At 38.1% G+C, this 25,890-nt stretch overlaps 1 protein-coding gene across 4 annotated transcripts in view; it reads left to right on the top strand.

Annotated features, from left to right (window-relative positions):
- The first annotated feature begins 1,679 nt into the window (after positions 1 to 1,679).
- LOC132299390 (probable disease resistance protein At5g43730) overlaps positions 1,680 to 25,890 on the top strand; it is a 36,734-nt gene continuing 12,523 nt past the window's right edge. For 2 of the 4 annotated variants that reach the window (XM_059795953.1, XM_059795955.1), the window contains exons 1-2: positions 1,680 to 2,171; positions 2,298 to 2,355. The gene's annotated coding sequence lies outside the window, so the exon portion shown is untranslated. Of the gene's footprint in view, positions 2,172 to 2,266; positions 2,356 to 4,699; positions 5,522 to 25,890 lie in introns of those variants that run through there. The other 2 variants (XM_059795954.1, XM_059795956.1) reach the window with 2 other exon arrangements.

Raw genomic sequence — 25,890 nt, 5'->3', positions numbered from 1 at the left:
GCTTATGGGTGATTTCTAAAGGCAAAACCATTACCAATAAGATGGAGATCCAAGGAGAAGACATTTAGCAAAGGGATCTACAATAAGTGAGAACATTCACTTTAGATGAGAGATTTAAGGTTTACTCAAACCTTGATCTAAGTTTTCAATCTATTAATTGAATGATATATTATATTTTATTTTTGTATAAAACTTGTCTTTATGTGATGAATCAATATCTATACATAAAAATTCATCAAAAAGTTTTTATAACTTGTACGTTTCCCAACACCCACTCCATGCGATTTCAAGATATAAAGAACCCTACACTGAAAAAGAATTTTCTCACTGGACCATCAAGTCACCAAGCCTCTGCCTCCTCTGCAAACTCTCAGCTCCTCTTGCAACTTTCGTCTCTCCCTGTATTCCTCAAACTCTCTATGTCTTCTCTTGGCTCACTCTGTATCTCTCTCTAATTTTTTCCTCTGTTTCATTTTTCCAAAGTCACAAAATTGATGCTGGATTTAAAGACAAATCCACCGATAAACCCACGTGAAGTTCACTGCTTTCCTTTCTTACATTATCTTTTCAATTTTTATACACCCCATAAGAACCCACGAACCAAATTCAAATTCAAAGAACTTTTTGGCACCAAAAATCCAAGTGGGTCCCGCCTACATCACACCAACTTTTCCCTTTTTTTTTTTCTTTTCATCATCATTTCGCTGTCTTTTTTTTTCTATCTCTTCAGCATATATATATATATATATATATATATATATATCATGTAACACACCAATCAAACCCATGGGACCCGCCAAAACATTCCTTACCATTTCCTTCTTATCTTTTCTGATCTCCGCTGCAGCTCCATTGCTTCTTTCTTCAACAGACATAACAATATATATAGGAGTATATAATAAGTAACAAAATCAATCAACCCATTAAATCACCTTTTCAGTGGACCCCACTAAAACGTCATCATTCTCATTTTCCTCTCACACTCACCTCTACCTTTAGACACAAAATAAATATATATAAACTATATAAAGAAACTACAATTACACCCACGGAAACGAACTTAAAATAAAAATAAAAATAAAAATTATAAAATTATAAATTAAAATTTTAAAAAATTCGAGTTATCACATATATCATTGTGGCTTTAAATTTAAATGTGAATGTTGCCAAATTGAACTTTTTTTGAAAACTTAAACGGTAATTATAAAAAAATAATATATTTTTTATTTTGACTTCAAATGGCATAACTAATTTGAACACCTAAAAAAGAATAATATAATATTATTACAGGACAGAGGCAATATATAATATGATGATTTTTATACTTAAGAAGAAATAATATGTGAGTGAGGGTGAGGGTGAGGGTGAGGGTGAGGGTGAGAGTGAGGGGGTAATTTCGTTCTCTTGGTTTTAAAATAAAAGGTATTAAAAAATTAGGGTAAAAATGTTATTCCATATATGTTTTAACAGTATTAGTAACAAAAAAAATAAATTAGAATGTGAGTGATATTATTTTTTAAAAGAAATTTTAAAATAGTATTTGATCAAAAACTTAAAAATGGTATCCCGTAAAAAGGTATACCGAAATTTTGAGTTGGCCATGTTTTCTAGCATTATTTATTGTTATCTTCCCCAGACTCCTTTATATATGATCGAAATTTGAGTGGGTCGTGATGTCGTGCATCGTTGGTCTCCGCAAAAGAAAGGATTATTGTCGTAAATGAAAAAGCATTGACACACAAAAACATCTCTTTTTCTTTTTCTTTTCTTTTCAGCAGGTAAAGTACTTGTATAATTGATAAATTGTACAATTTAGCCGAACCCACAACACAAAGCCAACAAAGGAGTTGAGCTCACTACAACCGCATCCTTATGAAATGTAGTGGATGAGTGGTAAAGGGGCAGAGCATATCATGTTTTTGAAAGGGATTCTTTTTGTAATGGTATGTAGTGGCAAAACAATCATACATCCACACAATTTAATATGAAAAACATCTTCTACACAAGTTATATGCATTCTTCTTTATTCGATCGTCTGTATCATTCCCTCCTCGTCACTCTTTCAATCTATGCAAGCTGAGATATTATCTCATCTGCTTGACTGTATAAATTAGAGTTCTGCTTCAATTCATTGGAAGAACTCTACAAGGATACACTACAACAAGAAGTAGGTAAGCAATTTAATGTCCTCATTAAGCATGGTCTGTATTCCCAATTCTTTAAAATTTTGATTTATTTGATTGATTCAAGTTATATATATTGACAGATAATATATATATTTTCCCCCATTAATTCAGGCTCTCAAATATTCTATTCGGCTTATAGTGTCAGTCAAGTGATTGAACTTGAAATAAGGTATGTATAAAGATAATAACTTATATATATTTCAATTTGAAATGATGTGTCTTTTAGAAATAATACATGCATGGTAGACACATATTTATGCTTGGCTTAATTGTTATCCCTGATAAAGATTATAATCAAAACCTTATACGAAAGACTGGGTTGAGAGAGAGAGAGAGAGAGAGAGAGAGTAATTATTAGCATTAAATTCTAGAGCTAAGTGAGAGAGGATCTTCACCCTTGGGCATGACTTTAGAATGAACTTGCTCTAAAGTAAAGGATCTGCTGAACCTGAGATTACCAATCTCTCTTTTGCACTCATTTCTTAAGCTTAGATTGGCATACAGACAAACACAAAGAATTCAAGTTGAATCAAGAATCACACAGAAAAGTAAACACATCACACAAAGAATACAAAAATTTTTATATTATTGGACAACAATTTACGTTTACAGAATCCGGCAAAAGTTTCGAGAATGGTAACTAAAGAAAATTTGATTTTTTAAGACTGACAAATTTTACTCCTCATAACTCTGATGAGGACTTGTTTATTTATTTATTATTATTATTTTCACAAAAAAATCATCATTTTGTCCAACTCGTACTCAATTTTTCAGGTTTGATAAGATATTACAACCCTCGGCAATACTTTTTGAGAAAGCTTCATTGGGTTACAAGAGATTTGATTGATTTAACAATTAAGACAATATCAAGAAAATAAGGGTACAATTGTAATTTCATTCCAGTTGACGGCTTGACTGTGTCATCCGTCTCTAATTGTTGAAAAATATAAGGATATATATCTTGTGTAATTGTGCTAATTATTGTGAAGGTAACATATTAGTGAAGGAATTTTAACAGACTTATATATGCACTCTTAAATTTTTTAATTTAGAAAAATAGATAGAAATTGTGAACTTGTAGATTTGATATGTTTAATAGACCGAGATGATAAAGGGTGAACCTACTAATCTAGTCCATATATATATATATATATGTATATATATAAAAGGGCTTTTAGCAAGATATAATGGTGCACTAATATAATTTTAGAAAAAAAATTAGGTTATATATAAATACATGAAATTTGAGTGGGCCTTGTTGTCGTGCATTATTGTTCTCCGCCCAATAAAGTGTTCACGTCTTAAATGAAAAAGTATTGACTAGAAAAGCACTTCTCTTTTTCTTTTTTGAATGGGATTCTAATTGTATTGAAAAGTATAGACAATAGAATCGTGTTATGCTAGGTTTAGTGTGCAGGAATGAAATGAAATATAAGTGGGAATGGAATGAGAATGGGAATAAAATAAAATGGTCATTCTCATTCTATTGTTTGGTTGTAAATATGAAATGTGTAAGAATTGAATGATAATAACCATTCTATTGTTTGGTTTGACCAATTTAAAATTTAGAATAGAATAAATTTCTAATTGAATTCTCTAAAATATCCTTTTTAATAACAAATAAATTAAATTAAATTAAATTAACAAAATGATATTCTTTAATAATTTTTTAAAAATAAATGGTGGCAGTGGCGGTAGTGGATGGTGGAAAGCGATAGGAGTGTAGGTGGTGGTGTTGGAAGGCGACGGTGGTAGAAGGTGGCAGTGGTGTTGGTGGAAAACGGTGGTAGTAGTGTGGTGGTTGTGGTGGAAGGAGATAGTGGTGTGACTATGGTGGTGGTGGAAGGCAATGGAAGTGGCGGTGGTGGAAGGTGGTGACGATGGTGGTAGTGGTGGAAGGCGGCGGCGGTAGTGGTAGCGGTTGCGGTGGCAGTGGTGGTGGTGAAAAGTGGCGGTGGTGACGGTGGCGGTGGTGGAAGGTGGTGGTGATGGAAGGTGGTAGAAGGCGATGGTGGGGATGAAAGGCGGTAGTAGTGGCGGTGGTGGAAGGTGGTGGCAGTGGTGAAAGGTGATGGTGGTGGCGGTGGCGGTGGTAGCGGTCACGGTGGTGAAAGGCGGTGGTGGGAGGTGGTGGTGGTACTGAAAGACGGTGGTAGGAGGTGGTGGTGGTACTGAAAGGCGGTGGTGAAAGGCGGTGGTGGTGAAAAGCGGTGGTGGGAGGTGGTGGTGGTACTGAAAGGCGGTGGTGGGAGGTGGTGGTGGTGAAAGGCGGTGGTGGTGGTGAAAGGCGGCGGTGGGAGGTGGTGGTGGTGGCGGCGGCGGCGACGGTGGTGGTACTGAAAGGCGGTAGTAGTGGTGGTGGTGGAAGGTGGTGGCATTGGTGAAAGGTGATGGCGATGGCCGTGGTGGCGGTAGCGGTGGTGAAAGGCAATGGCAATGGTGGTGGCGGTAGCGGTGGTGAAAGGCGGTGGCGGTGGCGGTGGAAAGTGGTGGGCGATGGTAAAAGTCAGTGGTGGTGGAAGGCAGTGGTAGTGGTGGTGGTGGTGGAAGGCGGAGATGATTGTAGTGGAAGGTAATGGTGGTTTTTTAACTTCGAATATGAGGGTGTTTTGGGAAATCAATTTTTTAAAATAAATTACTTGGGAATGGAATGGCCATTCCATAGGTTTAGTTGTGGAATGGATTTTCATTCCAATGGAATGACCCTTCCCACTTTAAGTTGCATACCAAATAAAGGAATGGTTGAAATGGGCATTCCATTCCATTCCCTTCCTGAACACCAAACGTGGCATTAGTGTCAATTATTGTATTGAAAGTAACTTGAAAAACATAGATATTATATAACTTGTACATTAACATGCACTTTTTAATTTCCCTTTCATTATAAGGATGCACTGCAACTACAATTAGCTAATCAATTTAATGTTCTCGTTAAGCATGACCTATATTTCCAACTCTTTTAAAATATTAATTCATTTGATGATTCAAGTTATGCATACTAACGGATCGTTAAGCATGACCTGTATTTCCAATTCTTTTAAAGTATTGATTCATTTGATGATTCAAGTTATGTATACTAACCGATAAATTATCATTAAATCCAAGTTTTTCAATATTCTTCACGTACAAGGACGGATTCAGAAATTGTTAATGAGGTGAGCTAATATTTTTTGGGTGAACTAATACTAATAATAATTTTTTTTTTTTTAGCTGAACTAAAATTGATTATAGTTTTTTGTTTTTGTTTTGGGATGGGCTCAAGCCCACCCAACCCACCTCCTTAGATACGCCCTTGTTCACATATAGTGACCCGGAGGGATTGAACTTGGAATAAGGTATGTATAAAAATGTATAACAACTTTTATATATTTTACCAAATGACTAATTGATCCAGCGGTATTACCCTTTCCTCCCCATATGAGAGATCGGGGGTTTGAACCTCGATGGAGGTACGGTGTGTTCGTAATTGCTTTAACTTCCAAAAAAAAAAAAAAAAATACATACGTATGTAATACGATATGCCAAATTTTAAAAAAGTAGGACACATGTATGACTTAGACACGGCTACATATAAATATAAAATTTTATTTATATACATGTATTGAGTAATAGTATTATAAAACTTTAATTCATTTTTTATTTTATATTAAGACTTGTAATGACTTTTATATTATATATAAATTTATTACACTAGTTTGTCATAATAGTGTTTTTATTTTAAATAAACAAATATTATTTAATGTGTTTTGCTTGTATTCATATGTGTATAATGTCAAATTTTTTAGAAAAAGTTAAACACTTTAAAATGTTTTCATATTATTTTTAAGATTACCAGGTAGGCTAGTATTAGAAATGTTTGGAAGTGTTGGGGAAGTAGTTGTTGGGAAACAATCAAAAGAATAAATCGATCACATGCATAACTTAGATAACCAGCGATTTGCATAATTAAATCACTTTGGGAAACAAAACAACAAAAAACAGAAATCACAACATATATATTTTTATACGGCTGTATATCCAACAAAGAAAATAATATATTCGATGTAATAGGGTTACTGTAACCACCCTCACCCTAGCTATACATAATATTGTCCACTTTTAACTCTCTTGGATCAGAGACTTCCTAGGGGGTCACCTATCCTTGTACTATTCCAGGTTAGGCACACTTAACTCCGAAGTTTTGGTAGGTTCACGGCTATCAAGGCTTTAAAACGCATTGTATCATAGAAGGGTGTTGAATATACATATAACACTTGCTCCATCCACACCTAGGCGATGTGGGATTGTGCATCTGTACCTCGCCCAATGTGGTAGCCTATTGGTGCACCTATACACGCTCACACACACCCGCCCATAAGGTCACCATAATCACCCCCTTGGGGCCCAACGTCCTCGTTGGCTACACTTCCGGCTAGGTCAAACTCTGATACCATTTATAAAGACCCTCACCCTGGCTATACACAATATTATCCGATTTTGGCGCCCTCGGACCAGAGACTTCCCAAGGGGTCATCCATCCTGGTACTATTCCAGGTTAAACATGCTTAACTCTGAAGTTCAAGTGGGTTAACGGCCATCACGACTTTAAAACACGTTGTGTCACAGAAGGGTGTTGAATGTACACATAGCACTTGCCCCATCCACACCCAGGCGATGTGGGAATGCGCACCTGTAACTCGCCCTGTGTGGTAGCCTACTGGTGCCATCTACACACGCTCACACACAGCCGCTCATAAGGTCGCCATAGTTATATCACGTAATACGCTACGTAGCCAAATCTTTCATTATAAGGATTCGTTTTGCAGCACCCAAATCTTTCATTGCAAATTCCTTGGATAGTTGTGCCTTGAGATTCGAAATCTCATCCATGTTTGAACCTGCAGTAAACATATCATTTATATACAAGAGAAGTATGAGATAAGATGTATTGGTTTTCTTAAAATTACAATAGTGATCAACATGACACTTATAAAAACCAACATTTGACATAAAGTTGTCAAATTTCTTATAGCACCGTCTTGGAGTTTGTTTCAACACATACAAGTTCTTCTTAAGTTTACAAACCAAATTCTCCTTTCCTATCACAACATACCCCTGTGGCTGGTACATATAAATATCCTCCTCCAAGTCACTATGGAGAAAAACAGTATTGACATTTAACTGCAACAAATGCAAGTCCCAATATTAATGACATAATTGATGACAGAAATCTTTAGAGTGGGAGAAAAAATTTCTGTGTAGTCGATGTCTGCTGTGGGGGGAAAAATATTCCAAACCAATGACAATAACCATGTCACCATATGTAATTTTACCATATTTATTAGGCCACCCAAATCTGAAAGCCCAACTCAGTAGGTCCGATGATGTGCCTTCCATCTTTCGATCCAGATAACAAGATAAGCCAATACTATGTCTTCGGCCCAACCTATAGATTGCCATAAGGGAGATTCGTTTATTTGAATTCATCAATCACACGAATTGCTGCAGATATGGAAGGAGTCTTGTATAGAAGAATTAAAGAAGGAAACCACTAATTGTGAACTATTCATGGGGGGCAAGCAACTTGAGTCCAACCCTAATTTTACCATTAAAGTTATATAAATAGAGGCATATACCTCCAATAAAAAGCACATTGAAACCACAATCTTTGTTTTGTATTGCTTTGATTGCTTTCATTGAGTGTGTTGATTTTATGCATTGACTTTTCAAAGTTAACGAATTTTTGCACCCACATATGCCATCTGTTGAAATCCCTCACTACTAACCTTGCCTTATAACGTTTGCTTCCATCAAGTTCTTCCTTGAGTATGTAATTTTTTATGCAATGCTGATTTTTCTTCAAGGAGTAGAACTAACTCCTATGTCTTGTTTGGAGGGAGTAATTCCATCTCCTCATCCATAACACACTCCCACTTTTCCCTGGTTTCAACCTGCAATGCTTCTTCTGTGACGTTGATTTGCAGCGATTCTTGTTATTTCCTTTGTTATTTTTTTGGCCCCTTTCATCGGTACTTAACACAGAACCAGATAACGAATATTCTCGTGAACTTCTTCTCCCAAAATAAATCTAACAACATCTTCTAATTTTTAACTTTGAAGATGTAAAGGAATTGCTCACTGCCACGACCAAGCCATCCCACCTGTCCGAAAAACTAGATAGCAGTAGTAGTGCCCTCAACTCATCGTCGAACGTAATACCAACCGATTCCAATTGATTTGTGATGGTGTTAACATTGTTGAGGTGTTTAGCCGCATTAGCATCTTCAGTCATCTTCAGATTAAATAACTTCTTCATCAAATAGACTTTATGTGATACCCCTCGACTCCGAGACATGGGTTGATCAGGCCCAAGCCCAAACCCGAAGGAATATCAAACAATTAATATTTAAATGAACACAGATTACGAAATGAATTAAGAAATAAATAAAGCTGAAAGAATTCTAAAATATAATCCTTTAAAATTAAATACTTAAAATCCAATAATCCCAAAACCTCCAACAGTTAAACAACTCGGGAATCTATCTCTAGTGGACCCCTAATAAAAATCCAAACTGAAATGTAAATAACTGGAAGAACATCAAAGTTAAACCACGGAGAGAGGTCCTATGTTGTCGAAAGAGTGAGTGATAGTCTTTGCTCAGCACGATCAAACCTAAGACTAGAACTGTCGAATACCTGAAAAATAGAAGTGGGTCAGGCCCACGAACATGTTCTATCCTACTGCAATCCAAACAGAGACTCGATACGCATGTACATCCTAAACAACTCAACAATAACTATGTAGTCCGTAAATATATATATATATATCCATACTACAGAACTCTTACTGGATTATGAAGAGGGTCTCAACCTGAATAGAAGGCAACATGCAAAACGCACCTGAGTGAGCATGAGTACCTAAGCCTAACAGGGTATACCTCAACCAACATAGCCAGCTACGCATCCTATTGCATATACGGTCCCTAACCGTCGACTCTGAGATTCAAGCTTATCTCGCGGTACCATAAATATATATTTAAAGTCCTATCCTATCCATCCAAAGAAATCCAGTTAGTCATTCAGCTTGTGCAGCTTCTTTGACTTAACATAAATAACAAGTAATCCAATTAGTCATTCAGCTTGTGCAGCTTCTTTGACTTAAATATAAGTAGGTTTTATTTTATAATCCATTCCCTTATTCCGTATAGGTAGGATTTAGTATTTTGAAACTAATCCGTCCCTAGTATGCCACTGTCCCATACCGGTGCATACAATCCATACATCCAGTAGTTGATAATATAGATAATGACAGTAAATATCAACTAATCCATACATCTAACAATTGATAATTAAAATATTAAATAAAAATATCAATTGTACATACTAAGCATGATAAAACTTTGTAATTTAACAGGCTTATTTGATACTACTCCGCATAGTCCAATAATTGATAATGCAGATCATACAACAAACATCAATTAATTCCAAATAAGCATAATAGAATATATAAATTCAAATGCTTATTTTATAACACTGGAACTTGATTTAACTATAAAACCATTCTCGAAAAATTGCTAAGATAATGCTGAACAATTTAAATCCTCCGCATCCAAAAACAATATATCAATTTGTGTAAGAATTTTATACTGTTCAAGCTATAATACAAGGTGGTTTACTATGCATTAACAAGACCCTTGGGAGTTTTAAATAAGCTTAGGACACCTCTGAAAACCTCCAGTATAGCTTCTAATTAAATTAAAACTCCAAAATCCAAGTACCGAAGCAAAAACCATCGCTGAAACTAAAAAAAAAAAATGAAAATCCACAAAGGAGCAGGCTCCAGGAAAATGTAGAGCAGGCTCCAATAATATGTAGAGCAGGCTCCAAAAAATGTAGAGCAGGCTCTAAAAAAATGTGGAGCCGCCTCCACCCACATGGAGCCGCTTATACTCTTCCCAGCCTCTGTATTCTCTGACGCCGGCTAATTTCTGACTTTCTGATCATCTGTCTTCCACTCCTAAGGTTCCTAGGTGTCTAAAACTAGGTCTAGTGTGTTCCAGAAAATATTTAAATTCATTATTTGTTAATCGACATCAATATAACAAAAATTATGCAAGGAAAATTTAAAATCAAACAAATACCACATCTCGAACACCTACTGTTTTAATCGTATAAAACATGCAAACCAGTTTTAATTTAACTGTTATAAAATCCTAGAATTGTGTTAGGCATGTAAAGAACACGAGTCAAAGGGATAGAGTTAGGAATAGAACTTGCCTGTGAGATTTTGAATTAAAATCTCTACACCGTCGTCCTAGATTTTCCGGCGATCCTGCACTGTTCTAACTCCTCTGTTTCCTCCTTGGTTAAACACACGAACCAACACCCTTTTAATCCTTCCTTGGTTCAGCCTTAGTCCCAGCTAAACCTTAGTTTTCCTCTCTCTGTTTCTCTCAAGTCTCTCTCTGTTTCACTCTGCCTCCAGTACGTGAATAAGGTTTTCTCAAACCCTTGGCAGACCTACTATTATATTTATAGGCTTAAAAAAAAAAATACCAACCCTAATTCTAATTTAATATAGAGACGGGAAATGAACAATTCATTCTATATCTAAGTCGGCTATATAAAACACGACTACCTAAAAGAAAGTAAATACCCTAATTAAACAATTAAAACAATTAAGTCCACCTAAGCATATATTAATGACAGAAAATAATTAAACAAATTCTAAATTAAATAAACAATATAACCAATAATGCAATTAAATAAAAACAAAAACAATGAACTAATTAATTCTATTAAATAAACAATTATCCAAATAAATAATCTAAATAACCAATTAACCACATAATTAAATAATCAAAACAATTAGCCAATTAATCAAATAAGCAAATACGCAAAGAAAAATTCAATAAAACAATTAATTAAATACCGAGACTATCCTTTTAAAATTAGGGGTATTACATTCTCCCCCCCTAACAAAAGGAATTCCGTATTCAGAATTCGCTCTTACCTTCTTCCAATATTTCAGGAAACTACGAGCGAATGACATCCTCCCGTTCCTAAGTAGACTCAGTCTAATTGTGATGACTCCACTGAACATGCACCAAAGGGATAACCTTATTACGAAGAATTTGATCCCGCCGGTCGACAATATGACACGGTGGCTCCAAATAAGTTGCATCCAGCTGCAATTCAATCTCCCCAACATCGATATGCTGATATCAACACAACAAAGAATTCAATACAATACAAAAAAATATTTGGTTCTTCATTCTTCTCCTCTCTGCACTTAGAAATTATTTAGTTGGTTGAAACTATAGCCAATATAAGTGGTATCAGAGCTTGATTTCGATCAAGAGCAAATTGAGCGTGAAGCTTATTGACGGGAAAGCAAACCCCGAAGAAGATCGATCGTGATGGTGACTATAGGCAATCAAAACCAAGGTGCCCATCAATCAGCACTTCCCATTTTTGATAGGGAAAATTATGATTTTTGGCATGTGAAGATGAAGACCATTTTTCTCTCATATGATTTATGGGATTATGTTGAAGATGAGCATGATGAACCGGAGGATACAATAACTTTAACGAATGCCCAAAAACAACAATTGAAAGATCATAAGAAGAAATATGCAAAAGCTTTAGGCTTGATTCAACAAGGAGTCGCTGATGCAATCTTTCCCAAAATTATCAATTCCTCTAAAGCAAATGAGGCATGGGATATCCTCGAGAAGGAATATAGAGGCAGCACGAAGGTAAGAACTGTAAAACTCCAATCTTTGAGAAGATGTTTTGAAAATATGAAGATGAAAGAAATGGAGTTGTTGAAAGATTATTTTTCTAAACTTATGGAGGTGGTAAATCAAATGAAGACCTATGGGGAAGATATTTCTAATCAAAGAATTGTTGAAAAAATTCTAATTAGTTTACCGAAAAAATATAACCCTATTGTTGATGTTATTGAAAAGACTAAAGAGCTTGAAAACTTGAGTGTTGAAGAATTAATGGGTACTATAAAAGCATTTGAGCAAAGGTTGAGTAGGCGCTCCAAAAAGACAATTGAAAGTGCTTTTCAATCCAAGCTCAATGTTAGTTCCAAAAATTAAGAAAAATACCCATCAAGTTTTGATCGATCCAAAGGTGAATCTTCTAGAGGTGGAAGACACGGAAGAGGAAGAGGAAGCGGAAGAAATTTAAGAGGAAGAGGAAGAAATATTTTTGAGAGAAGTGGAAATATAGTGTCCACTCAACAAAATTGTGGAATTTGCAAGAGAAGTAGCCATGTTGACAAAGATTGTTGGTTTCGGGGAAAACCTCAATGTTTCAATTGCAAGAAATTTGGACATGTTCAAAAAGATTGCCGGTTGAAAACAAATCAGTAAGCTAATTTTTCCGAAAAGCAAGAAGGTGAAGCGAACATGTTTTATGCTTGTCACACGACATCGAAACAAAATGATGATGTGTGGTTTCTTGATAGTGGGTGTAATAACCACATGATCGGAGATAAAAACATATTCTTGGAGATTGATTCTTCATCAAATTCTCAGGTGAGGATGGGAAATGGTGCCTTGGTCCAAGCAAAGGGAAAATGTACTATTGCCATAGAGACAAAAAAAGGAAGAAAGCATATTCGGGATGTGTTACTTGTTCCGTATTTGGAGCAAAATTTGTTAAGTGTTGGACAGCTTGTAGAGCATGGGTACTCTATTCATTTTAATGATGACTCTTGCAAAATTTATGACAAGGGAGGACAAAATCATATTGTGACAAAAATCAAGATGGAGAAAAATAGAAGCTTTCCTCTCACTTTTTCATGTTAAAAAAATATGGCCTTGAAGATGGATATTATTGATGAGTCATTGCTTTGGCATAGAAGACTTGGGCATTTGAATTTCCAAAGCTTAAAGAATTTACAACAAAATAGCATGGTGTATGGGTTGCCAACAATACAAGAAGTTAAAGAAGTTTGTGAAGGTTGTGCTCTTAGGAAGCATCACACAGAGTCATTTCCGAAAGAGAAGGCATGGAGGGCTAAAACAGCATTGGAGCTTGTTCATACCGATGCGTGTGGACCGATGACAACACCAACTCATGCGGGTAACAAGTATTTTATTATTTTCGTTGATGATTTTTCAAGAATGACATGGATTTATTTCATGAGACAAAAATCAGATGTGTTCTCTATTTTCAAAAAATTTCAAAAGCTTATTGAAAGGCAAAGTGGCCATCTTATCAAAGTGTTAAGAATTGAGAGAGGTGGAGAGTACAACTTAAATGAGTTTGAAAAGTTTTGTGAAGATATTGGCTTAGAGAGGTAATTAACGGTTGGGTACACTCCACAACAAAATGGAGTGGCAGAAAGAAAAAATAAAACAATTATTGAGATGGGAAAATCAACGCTTCATGAGAAGGGGCTACCTAAATCATTTTGGAGTGAAGCTGTATATATGGCTGTTTACTTGATGAATAGGAGTCCAACAAAAGCAGTGGAGAATAACTCCATTTGAAGCATGGAGTGGAAAGAAGCCATCATTGAACCACTTGAAAGTTTTTGGGTGTATTTGTTTTACTTATGTTCCAAGAGAAGTGAGGCACAAACTTGATGAAGCTAGTGAAAAATGCATCTTTGTAGGTTATAGCTCAAAATTAAAAGGCTATAGACTCTTTAATTTGAAGAAGAATAAATTGATTATTTGTAAAGATGTTCTCTTTAATGAGAAGGCTGTTTGGGATTGGAAAGAGAAGAAAGTTCAAGATCAAATCCTCATTTTTAATGAAGAATCAGGAAATCAATAAAATAAAAATGAAGATTTTCTTGAAGTTTCACAAGAAATGTCTCCCGTATCTAGCTTACAATCAATCCCAACTTCTCCATCAAACTCAAATTCCTCATCTCCAAGTTCAACTCCAAGAAGAATGAAAAGCCTTAGTGATGTGTATGCAAGTTGCAATTTTTGTGTTGTTGAACCGAAGAACTTTGAAGAAGCAATTAAACAAGAGGCATGGAAGAAAGCTATGGAAGATAAAATTTATGTGATTGAAAAGAACAAGACTTGGGAGTTAGTAAAGAAGTCGAAAGACAACGATGTGATTGGTGTGAAATGGATTTTTAAAACAAAATTCAATCCGGATGGCTCCATTCAAAAGAATAAAGCAAGACTTGTTGCAAAAGTATTCACAACAGCTCGGAATTGATTTTCAAGAAACTTTTTCACCCGTGGTTCGTCTTGACACAATTAGAGCACTCATTGCCTTGGCGGCTCAAAATGGTTGGTCCTTGTATCAACTTGATGTAAAATCAGCCTTCTTGAATGGTGTTTTGAAAGAGGATGTCTATGTAGAATAACTTCAAGGCTTTGTTGCAAAAGGAGAAGAAGAGAAAGTTTACAAATTAAAGAAGGCTTTGTATTGCCTAAAACAAGCACCCCGAGCATGGTATAGTGAGATTGATTCTTACTTCATCAAAAAAGGCTTTCAAAGGAGCAAAAGTGAGCCAACCTTGTACTACAAGATACAAGGTAAAACTGGGATTCTTATTGTTTCTCTTTATGTTGATGATTTTGGTATTTACCGGTAATGATGGAAAAATGATTGATGATTTTAAAAGAGAGATGATGAAAAAATATGAAATGAGTGATTTGGGATTGTTGCATTATTTCTTAGGCATTGAAATTTATCAAAAAGCAGGAGGAGTTTTTATTTGTCAAAAGAAATATGCAAAAACTCTTCTTGAAAAATTCAAAATGTTGAGTTGCAAATCCGTTTGCACTCCCTTGGTTGTGAATGAAAAATTGATGAAAGAAGATGGAATTAAAGAAGCGGATGCATCTCTCTATAGAAGCTTGGTTGGAAGTCTATTATATTTGACATCTTCAAGACCTGACATCATGTATGCTACAAGCTTATTATCTCGGTTTGTGCATAATCCTAGCCAAATTCATGTTGGGGCTGCAAAGAGGGTGTTGAGATATATACAAGGTACACTTGATTTTGGCATCTTGTATGAGAAAAATGTTGATGCAAAGTTGTTTGGTTTTTGTGATAGTGATTGGGCCGGATGTGTTGATGATATAAGAAGTACTTTCTGTAACGACCCAGCTCCTCATGGATTCGGATCATTAAACGGGTCCTAACCCGGCCTAAAAACATCTAAGGGTAAAATGGTAATTTCACGTTAAATTAAAATGTTGAGTTCCAAAAAGGGCAAGATGGTAATTTGTCATATTTTAATAAATTAAGACCCAAAGGACGTCATAGTCATTTACGTGCATTACACAATAATTAAAATGAGGTCCGGGGTAAAATAGTCCTTTTGGGGCAAAAATATAATTATGGCATTTAATTGGGTCATAAAAATAATTAATTTCAACTTCAAATGATGCCAAAGTGTAATTTTAAGAACTTAAATTGGTAATTACATGAAAAGGCAGAACCGGTCGACGTATACTCCTTATACGTCGACTGGTTTGGGATATGAACAGTGGGAAAACTCATTGCCATAATACCGGTCGACTGGTTTGGGATACCAGTCGACTGGTTCTGAACATAAGTTACAATGGATACTGGTCGACTGGTTTGGGATACCGGTCGACTGGTTTAGGATACCGGTCAACTGGTTTGGGACGTGAATTGCTCAAACATACTGTAAAGATACCGGTCGATCGGTTTGGGTTATACGTCGACCGGTTCTAGAAAATTTTCACCCCCATTTTCCACTGTCCTGTGTGACCCGTACTCCAACTTTTGGTCGTTCAACCACCCACGTCACTACACTTACGTACAAAATTAATACATTCCAACTTCAAGAATAACCACGTTGCTATCACAATTTGCCACACGTCACTAAAATACACTAGATGATTTAGTGTAAAAAAATAATAATTACATTTTAACATCAAATAAAAATACAATAACCATCAACAACATGAACTACCACACGTTACTCAAATACACAAAAGGCTTATGATTGGTTAAAACTTAATTACATTATCCAATGGCCATAATTGCAAACTTATTTACATTCTCCAAAAATTATGGTTATACGTGAAATGGCCAAATACAAAATAACAAAAAGAATCATCTTCAAACATCTTTCAATTTTGAGGTGGATTGGCATCCGTCGATTCTTTTCCAAGACTTAGAAAAAAATAATATATAGTAGGGTGAGCTATATGCTCCGTAGGTGATACTTAAAACATGCGTCTTGTGTCCCCGTGAATCCAATCAAAGCATAGGCCAATTGGAAATAGGGAGTATGCAACATAGGGAATTAATACATCATTCCAACTAAATTAGAATACAAAGAATGTTATGCCGTGGAATGCGAATGCATGCTAATGCCACTCCCCATTTTCATTCTCAAAACCATCACTTTCCAAATGTTAATGCAGCCCGCCCTTTGGTAACCCCGCCGCGACATGAGAGGAGGATTGGTTAGTGTCCCTGACCCTTGGTAACCCCGTGGCGTTATTATGGGGCCCAGCTAGCTCAACCACGCTAGGGCGACTCCCTAGTCCCCTCTAGGCTATATTAACCTTCGGCTCGTTGGTAACCCCGCAGCGACCGGGTTTACATAAAACCATTTCCAAAACATTCATATCCTAAAATCCCCTTTTTCATTTCAAAACCAATTCCTTCCATTTCATGCAACCCAATGATGCATTTGTATATATATGCTCCATGGTTCCAAGATTAAGACATTTAAAGAACAACAACAACCACTCAAGCATATATCATGTTCAACATTTCAAAATGGATTATCATCAAATTAAACACAACAAGGTAGCACCTAAACATGTTTTTCACATAATACAAGTCACATTCAATATCATGAAATTCTTTATACATTACTAATATAATTATTGAGACAATTAACTCCTAAATTAAACATATTATCACACAGGGAAGGTATAATTCACAAAAGAGCAAGAAAACATGAATTAAGATGCCCCTACCTCAAGTTTGCATCCAAACCTTAACAATGGGTCCCTAGATTCGAACTCCAAGGTGGGCATTAAAACTGAAATTGCTTGTATGGATGCGTAGAGCTCGTTGTGCTTGTCGTCTTGCCTCAAACGGCACCCAATTCCGACAAGTAATGAAGATGAAATCAAAGATCAAAGTTTGTCTCAAAAAGAAAAGAAAAATGGAAGAGAAATTGAGAGAAAAGAGGGATTTACAGGGAGAGAGAAAGTGTGAAGCAAAATAGTGGTTTGTAGACCACTTTTGAAATAGTGGTGGGCCCCGAAATTTCTTTTTATTTACTCTTTTTCTTTAATCTTCCATTTTCTACACCACATAACTCATATAGTGCACCACTACATAAAAATACTACTCAACCCACATAAATTAAAATGCACAATGCAAATGGACCCAACCACAATCCCGAACACAACATGCGAAAAGACTGAAATACCCTTGTCTCCACGAATTATTGGAAAAATGAAAATGCTGAAAAATCAGAAACATCACAATCTCCCAAACTTAAAAGGATTTCGTCCCCGAAATCAAGCCGTACCTGGGGAAGAGAACAACTCTAGATACTTGGAGTGAACCTGCTGTTCAAGCTCCCAAGTAGCCTCCTCGACTCCGTGGTGCTTCCAAAGAACTTTCACTAACTGCATCGTTTTACCCCTTAACACCTTTTGCCGTGTGTCAAGAATCTGCACTGGTCCCTCTTGATAGGAGATATCTTCATCAATGTCCACATCGACCCAATCTAAAATGTGAGATGGATCCGGTTCATACTTCCGTAGCATCGACACATGAAAAACATTATGAACCTTGTCCATCTGCAGTGGTAAAGTGAGTCTGTAAGCAACCTCTCCTACACGGTCCAAGATCTCAAATGGTCCAATGAATCGTGGCGACAACTTGCCACTTTTCCCAAACCTCATCAAACCTTTCCGTGGAGAAACCCTCAGAAAAACATGGTCTCCCACTTCAAAAGCTAGCGGTCATCTCCACTTGTTTGCATAGTTCTTCTGTCGACTCTGAGCTATGAGCAACCTTTGTCTGATCAATTTGATCTTCTCGGTAGTCTCGAGTACAATGTCGGGTCCTAAGGCAGCTGTCTCACCTACCTCAGTCCAACAAACTGGAGACCTATAAGGTCTGCCATACAACGCCTCAAATGGAGCCATCTCTATGCTCGCCTGATAGCTGTTGTTGTAGGCAAACTCAATGAGCGGTAGATGATCTTCCCAACTGCCACCCAAGTCAAGTACACATGCCCGGAGCATATCCTCCAGGATTTAGATAGTACGCTCCGATTGGCCGTCTGTCTGTGGATGGAATGCCGTGCTAAGGTTTAACATTGAACCAAACGCTGTTTGAAGTCCTTTCCAGAACTTCGAAGTGAACTTAGCATCCCTGTCCGAAACAATGGTTACTGGAACTCCATGTAACCTTACAATCTTCTTCACGTAAAGAATGCCAAGTGTCTCTGCATCATCTGTTGTCTTAATAGGCAAAAAGTGAGCCGTCTTGGTCAATCTATCAATGATGACCCATACGGCCTCGTTGCCTCTCCGTGACTTTGGAAGACCTGTCACAAAATCCATCGTAATCTGTTCCCATTTCCATTGTGCTACAGGCAATGGTTGCAACAACTCTGCCGGTCTCTGATGCTCGGCCTTCACCTGTTGACAGGTAAGGCACTTAGCCACAAATTGCGCAATGTCCTTCTTCATCCCGTTCTACCAATACTGACGTCTCAAATTGTGATACATTTTTGTACCACCTGGATGAACTACAAAGCAGGAAGTGTGAAACTCCCGAAGAACATCTTCACGACAAACCGTGGGGACAACCAACAAATCTTTAAACCGTAGACCCCCATCTGCATGTAAGGTCCAATCCTTCACTGTCTCACCACTGGAGATCAAAGCGTGAATGGCATTCAAATCTGGATCTTGTCTCTGTGACTCAATCACTCGCCCGACAAGAGTAGGCTGAGCCACAAGACTAAACAAGAATGCCGATCCATTGCAATCATCCTCATCTAAACAACACAATCCCATCTCCGCCAAACTTTCAAGCATCTTCCACTTCCGAATAGCCAAACCGGCCAAAGTGCCTCGAGATTTCCGGCTTAAGGCATCAGCTACAACAGTTGCCTTACCCGGATGATACTGCAAATCAAAGTTGTAATCTTCCAAGTATTCGACCCATCGTTTCTGTCTATTATTCAAATCCTTTTGGGAGAAAAGGTACTTAAGGCTCTTGTGATCCGAGAACACCTCGAATCGTTCACCATATAAGTAGTGTCTCTAACACTTCAGAGCAAACACCACTGCCGCCAACTCTAAATCATGAGTAGGGTAGTTGTACTCATGAGTCTTTAACTGCCGAGACCCATAAGCCACTATTCTACCATCTTACATCAACACACATCCCAAGCCATCGCGTGAAGTATCACAATAAATCACATAACCCAAGCCACGCTCAGGTATCACTAACACGGGAGCTGTAGTCAATTTTGTCTTCAACTCCTGAAAAGATGACTCACAAGCTTCATTCCACGTAAACTTGATCCCTTTCCGGGTCAAATGGGTCATAGACGCTGCCAAATGGGAGAAATCTTTCACAAATCTCCGGTAGTAACCCGCTAGACCAAGAAAACTGCGGATCTCAAACACATTCTTGGGTTGCTCCCAAGTCAAAACTGCTTCAATCTTCGATAGATCAACGGACACTCCGCCTTCTGAAACAACGTGCCCCAAGAACTTCACCTCTTGTAGCCAAAACTCACACTTTTCATATTTGGCATACAATCGGTGCTCCTGCAAAATCTACAAAACAATACTCAAATGGACCTCGTGCTCCTCCCGAGTCCATGAATACACAAGAATGTCATCCACGAAGACTACCACAAACTGGTCCAAGTAATCGTGAAAGACGCGGTTCATCGAGTCTATGAATGCCGCTGGCGTATTAGTCAAGCCAAATGGCATAACAAGGAATTTATAGTGTCCATACCGTGTACGAAATGCTGTCTTCGGGATATCCTCATCCCTGACCCCGCAACTGATAATAACCAGACCTCAAGTCAATCTTCGAGAAACAACTGGCTCCCCTCAACTGATCAAATAAATCATCTATCCTTGGCAAATGATACTTATTCTTGATGGTGGCACGATTCAACTTTCGGTAATCAATGCACAACCTCAAAGAACCATCTTTCTTCTTAGCAAACAAGACCGGTGTGCCCCATGGTGACACACTCGGTCGGATGAAACCTTTCATCCTCAAATCATCAAGCTGCCTTTTTAATTCTTCCAATTCAACTAGTGCCATACGATACGGTGCCATAGAAATCGGCGCGGTACCTGGCATTAACTTAATAGAGAACTCCACTTCTCGGTGTGGAGGCAACTCTGTCAAATCCTCCGGAAACACATACAGAAAATCACGAACAACTGCAGGATAATCTTCTTCCACTACATCATCCTCTTCGGCTATAAGGCTAGCCAAAAAGTAATCACCACGACTCCGTCCACGAATTCCATAAAATGATGAAATGTGGGAATTACTCCAATCTCCCACGAAAAAGAAACAGTATCCATCGGAAGTACAAACTGTAACCCTTCCTCTGTAACAGTCGATTGTGGCATGAAAGGAAGCTAACCAATTCATCCCGAGAATGACATCAAAGCTAATCATCTCTAGGAGGATAAGGTCAAACACAAAAGTTCGCCCGGCTATCACAATGGAACAGTCCATCACGACTCGGCTCAAAGACACTGAAACTCCAACTGGCGTATCAACACACAACGCCCGATCCATAAAACTGACCTCTAACCCCGATGCAAGTGCAAATGATGATGAAATAAAAGAATGAGATGCACCAGAATCAAACAAAACACGGGTCCAAGAACCAAACACTGGAAATATACATCGGAGAACTGAAGATCCAGGAGATGCATCAGTCGGTGCAAGGGCAAAGACATGCCCCTGCGGTGCCTGTGCCTGTGAACTACTAATCTGAACACCAGATTGTTATGCCGACACTGTAGGAGTATCCCTCTTAGCTGGTCGTGAACCCTGAGAAGACAAGGCAGGCTGTGGTTGTGGTGGTGGTCTGAAACTTGATTGAACCGTAGTCGACGGTGACGGCCTCTGCCGTGACCCTCTGCCACTAGTGGTGCCTGCTCCCTGACTCGGATAGTCCTGAATCAAGTGACCCTGCTGGCCACACCCATAACAAGTCTTTGGAACTGAAGAAACTGAAGATGATTTCATGGGACAACTAGACTTGTAGTGCCCAGGTTGCTGACATTGATAACAAACAACTCCACTTCTGTCAGATCCAGCTGGCATAGGAGTGGTAGGAACAGATCGTGCAGACTGTTGCCCCTGAAACTGAAATGAACCACTCTTGCTCCTTTTCCAAGTAGATCCCTCTGATGATGGCCCTACACCTCTCTTTTGCTTCAACTGCTCTCTTCTTACATCCTTCTTTTTATTATCGGCCTCCAACATTAATGCCCTTTTAACTGCTTCCGAGTAAACCTTAATGAACTGTGCCGTGATCAACGGCCTCATCTGATCATTAAGACCAGAAACAAACTTCCGAGTTTTGTAAGCTTCATCTCTCACCATTTCTGGAGCAAAACGGGAGAGTGAAGTAAACTTGTTCTCATATTCTGCCACCGACATGCTCCCTTGAATAAGGTTATGAAACTGGTCTTGTAACTCCCATCTTTTGGAAAGCGGAAAATACTTCTCATAGAACAGTTCCTTGAACTTGTCCCAACTCATCTCCTCCACCTTATACTGGTTGGTGACTGACTTCCACCAAACCTTGGCATCTTTAGTAAACTTGTAAGTAGCTAGGATGATCTTCAAATGATCCTCCGTCACATCCATTGAGGTCAACTGAGTCTCAACCTGATCCAGGTAGTCATCTGCTACCATTGGATCCGCACTGCCCTCGAACATAACTGGCATCAACTGAGAAAAACCTTTAATGATCTTGAGACCCTTTTGAGCTGGCGTCTCCCTAACTTGAACTATAGGTTGTGGTGCCGATTGCGACTGAGCAGCAATTGTTGCCCTCACGGCACTTTGCAATAAACGATTCAACTCCAATGCCACAGAACCTTCACCCACTTCTACAGGTACGTCAACATTATCCCTCCTCGTGGGGACAACTCTCGGGGGAATCAAGTCCCTAAGAAGCGTGTCCTCATTATTTAGCTCCTCCGGATTGGAGCTAGAGCTCTTGCCAACATCACCCCTTGTTGGCCTAGGGCCAACTTCTCTTAACTCTTCACGTCGTGACATCGTGCTATAAAACAAGAGAACGGTTCAAAAACATAATGCTAAAGTCCACCGTGGATGACTCAACAGGAAATGATAATGTACCAACATTTAACATGCACAACTATGCAAGAAACATTTAACGTAAACATTTAGGCACATAAGCACATAGACAATTAAACATACTTGTTCAAATAAATAAACACGTAGTAAGGAATCACGTAAACAATGCAAACAACACCCCACGCAACTCTATGTAGGCCTCAACCCGTCGTCCCAAAGGTTTTCGAAGCCTTGCTCTGATACCATTCTTGTAACGACCCAATTCCTCACGGATTCGGATCATTAAACGGGTCCTAACCCGGCCTAAAAACATCCAAAGGTAAAATGGTAATTTCACGTTAAATTAAAATGTTGAGTTCCAAAAAGGGCAAGATGGTAATTTGCCATATTTCAATAAATTAAGACCCAAAGGATGTCATAGTCATTTACGTGCATCACACAATAATTAAAATGAGGTCCGAGGTAAAATAGTCCTTTTGGGGCAAAAATATAATTATGGCATTTAATTGGGTCATAAAAATAATTAATTTCAACTCCAAATGATGCCAAAGTGTAATTTTAAGAACTTAAATTGGTAATTACATGAAAAGGCAGAACCGGTCGACGTATACTCCTTATACGTCGACTGTTTTGGGATATAAACAATGGGAAAACCCACTACCATGATACCGGTCGACTGGTTACCAGTCGACTGGTTCTGAACATAAGTTACAATGGATACCGGTCGACTGGTTTGGAACGTGAATTGCTCAAACATACTGTGAAGATACCGGTCGACCGGTTTGGGTTATACGTCGACTGGTTCTAGAAAATCTTCACCCCCACTTTCCACTGTCCTGTGTGACCCTGTACTCCAACTTTTGGTCGTTCAACCACCTACGTCACTACACTTACGTACAAAATTAATACATTCCAACTTCAACAATAACCACGTTGCTACCACAATTTGCCACACGTCACTAAAATACACTAGAGGATTTAGTGTACAAAAATAATAATTACATTTTAACATCAAATAAAAATACAATAACCATCAACAACATGAACTACCACACGTTACTCAAATACATAAAAGGCTTATGATTGGTTAAAACTTAATTACATTATCCAATGGTCATAATTGCAAACTTATTTACATTCTCCAAAAATTATGGTTATACGTGAAATGGCCAAATACAAAATAGCAAAAAGAATCATCTTCAAACATCTTTCAATTTTGAGGTGGATTGACATCCGCCGGTTCTTTTCCAAGACCTGAAAAAAAATAATATATAGTAGGGTGAGCTATATGCTCCGTAGGTGACACTTAAGACATGCGTCTTGTGTCCTTGTGAATCCAATCAAAGCATAGGCCAATTGGAAATAGGGAGCATGCAACATAGGGAATTAATACATCATTCCAACCAAATTAGAATACAAAGAACGTTATGCCGTGGAATGCGAATGCATGTTAATGCCACTCCCCATTTTCATTCTCAAAACCATCACTTTCCAAATGTTAATACAGCCCGCCCTTTGGTAACCCCGCCGCGACACGAGAGGAGGATTGGCTAGTGTCTCTGACCCTTGGTAATCTCGCGGCGTTATTATGGGGCCCAGCTAGCTCAACCATACTAGGGTGACTCCCTAGTCCCCTCTAGGCTATATTAACCTCCGGCCCGTTGGTAAACCCGCAGCAACCGGATTTGCATAAAACCATTTCCAAAACATTCATATCCCAAAATCCCCTTTTTTATTTCAAAACCAATTCCACCAACTTCATGCAACCTAATGATGCATTTGTATATATATGCTCCATGGTTCCAAGATTAAGACATTTAAAGAACAACAACAACCACTCAAGCATATATCATGTTCAATATTTCAAAATGGATTATCATCAAATTAAACACAACAAGGTAGCACCTAGACATGCTTTTCACATAATACAAGTCACATTTAATATCATGAAATTTTCTAGACATCACTAATATAATCATTGATACAATCAACTCCTAAATTAAACACATTATCACACAGGGAAGATATAATTCCAAAAGAGCAAGAAAACATGAATTAAGATGCCCCTACCTTAAGTTTGCATCAAAACCCTAACAATGGGTCCCTAGATTCGAACTCCAAGGAGGGCACTAAAACTGAAATTGCTTGTATGGATGCGTAGAGCTCGTCGTGCTCATCGTCTTGCCTCAAACGGCACCCAATTCCGACAAGTAATGAAGATGAAATCAAGGATCAAAGTTTGTCTCAAAAAGAAAAGAAAAATGGAAGAGAAATTGAGAGAGAAGAGGGATTTACGGGGAGAGAGAAAGTGTGAAACAAAATAGTGGTTTCTAGACCATTTTTGAAATAGTGGTGGGCCCCGAAATTTCTTTTTATTTACTCTTTTTCTTTAATCTTCTATTTTCTACACCACACAATTCATATAGTGCACCACTACATAAAAATACTACTCAACCTATATAAATTAAAATGCACAATGCAAATGGACCCAACCACAATCTCGAACACAACATGCGAAAAGACAGAAATACCCTTGTCTCCACGAATTATTGAAAAAATGAAAATGCTGAAAAATCAGAAACATCACACTTCCGGTTATGCATTCTCTCTTGGTTCGGGTGTATATTCATGGACATCTAAAAAGCAAGAAATGATTGCGCAATCTTCTGCCGAGGCTGAGTACATTTCAGCATCATTGGCAGCGTCACAAGCAATATGGCTAAGGAGAATTTTTGAAGATGTTGGTGAGAAGCAAAGAGAAGCTACTCCAATTTTATGTGACAACAAATCTGCAATTGCTATGACAAAGAATCCTATTTTCCATAGTCGCACAAGACACATTGTAATCAAGCATCACTTCATTAGAGAAGTTGTGGAGGATGATGTAGCGACCCGAACCCGGAGGTCTGAACCGTTAGCCGGGTCCTTACTCGAACCCGAGGTCACCTACGTCAAACTCTGCTCTTCTAGTATCAAAACATCATCATCACTCTAGAAACATACTTGTAAACTATTCCATGGATAAGGAAATACTCAAGGTGACGGATTCCGGGACGAAAGATGAAGCTTGACATTACAGCTTCATTTCGGTCGATCGAAGTGGAGCTTCGATCTTCCGAAATGAGCCCCTTAACTTCGGTCGTCCGAACCTCTATTTCGGTCGACCAAAACCGAAGATCCCGAGAGTGTGAAGTTAGTTCGGTCGACCGAACCTCATTTCGGTCGACCGAAACAGGAGATTCCGAGAGCCAACAATGGGTTCGGTTGACCGATGCACCATTTCGGTCGACCGAAGTGGCTTCTTTGAGCCCTGGAGCTGGAACCGACCTGCTGTACTTTGGAAATGAAAGGGAAACTAAGATGGGGACTTTAGAATGATTCAAACGTTAACTAAACC

Source organism: Cornus florida, unplaced genomic scaffold, assembly GCF_030987335.1.
Source record: "Cornus florida cultivar Cherokee Brave unplaced genomic scaffold, ASM3098733v1 CherokeeBrave_3.0.0_Hap2_Chr03, whole genome shotgun sequence".
Lineage (NCBI taxonomy): Eukaryota > Viridiplantae > Streptophyta > Magnoliopsida > Cornales > Cornaceae > Cornus > Cornus florida.
The sequence above is the reverse complement of the archived record's forward strand: the minus strand, read 5'-3'. Positions and strand labels throughout refer to the sequence as shown.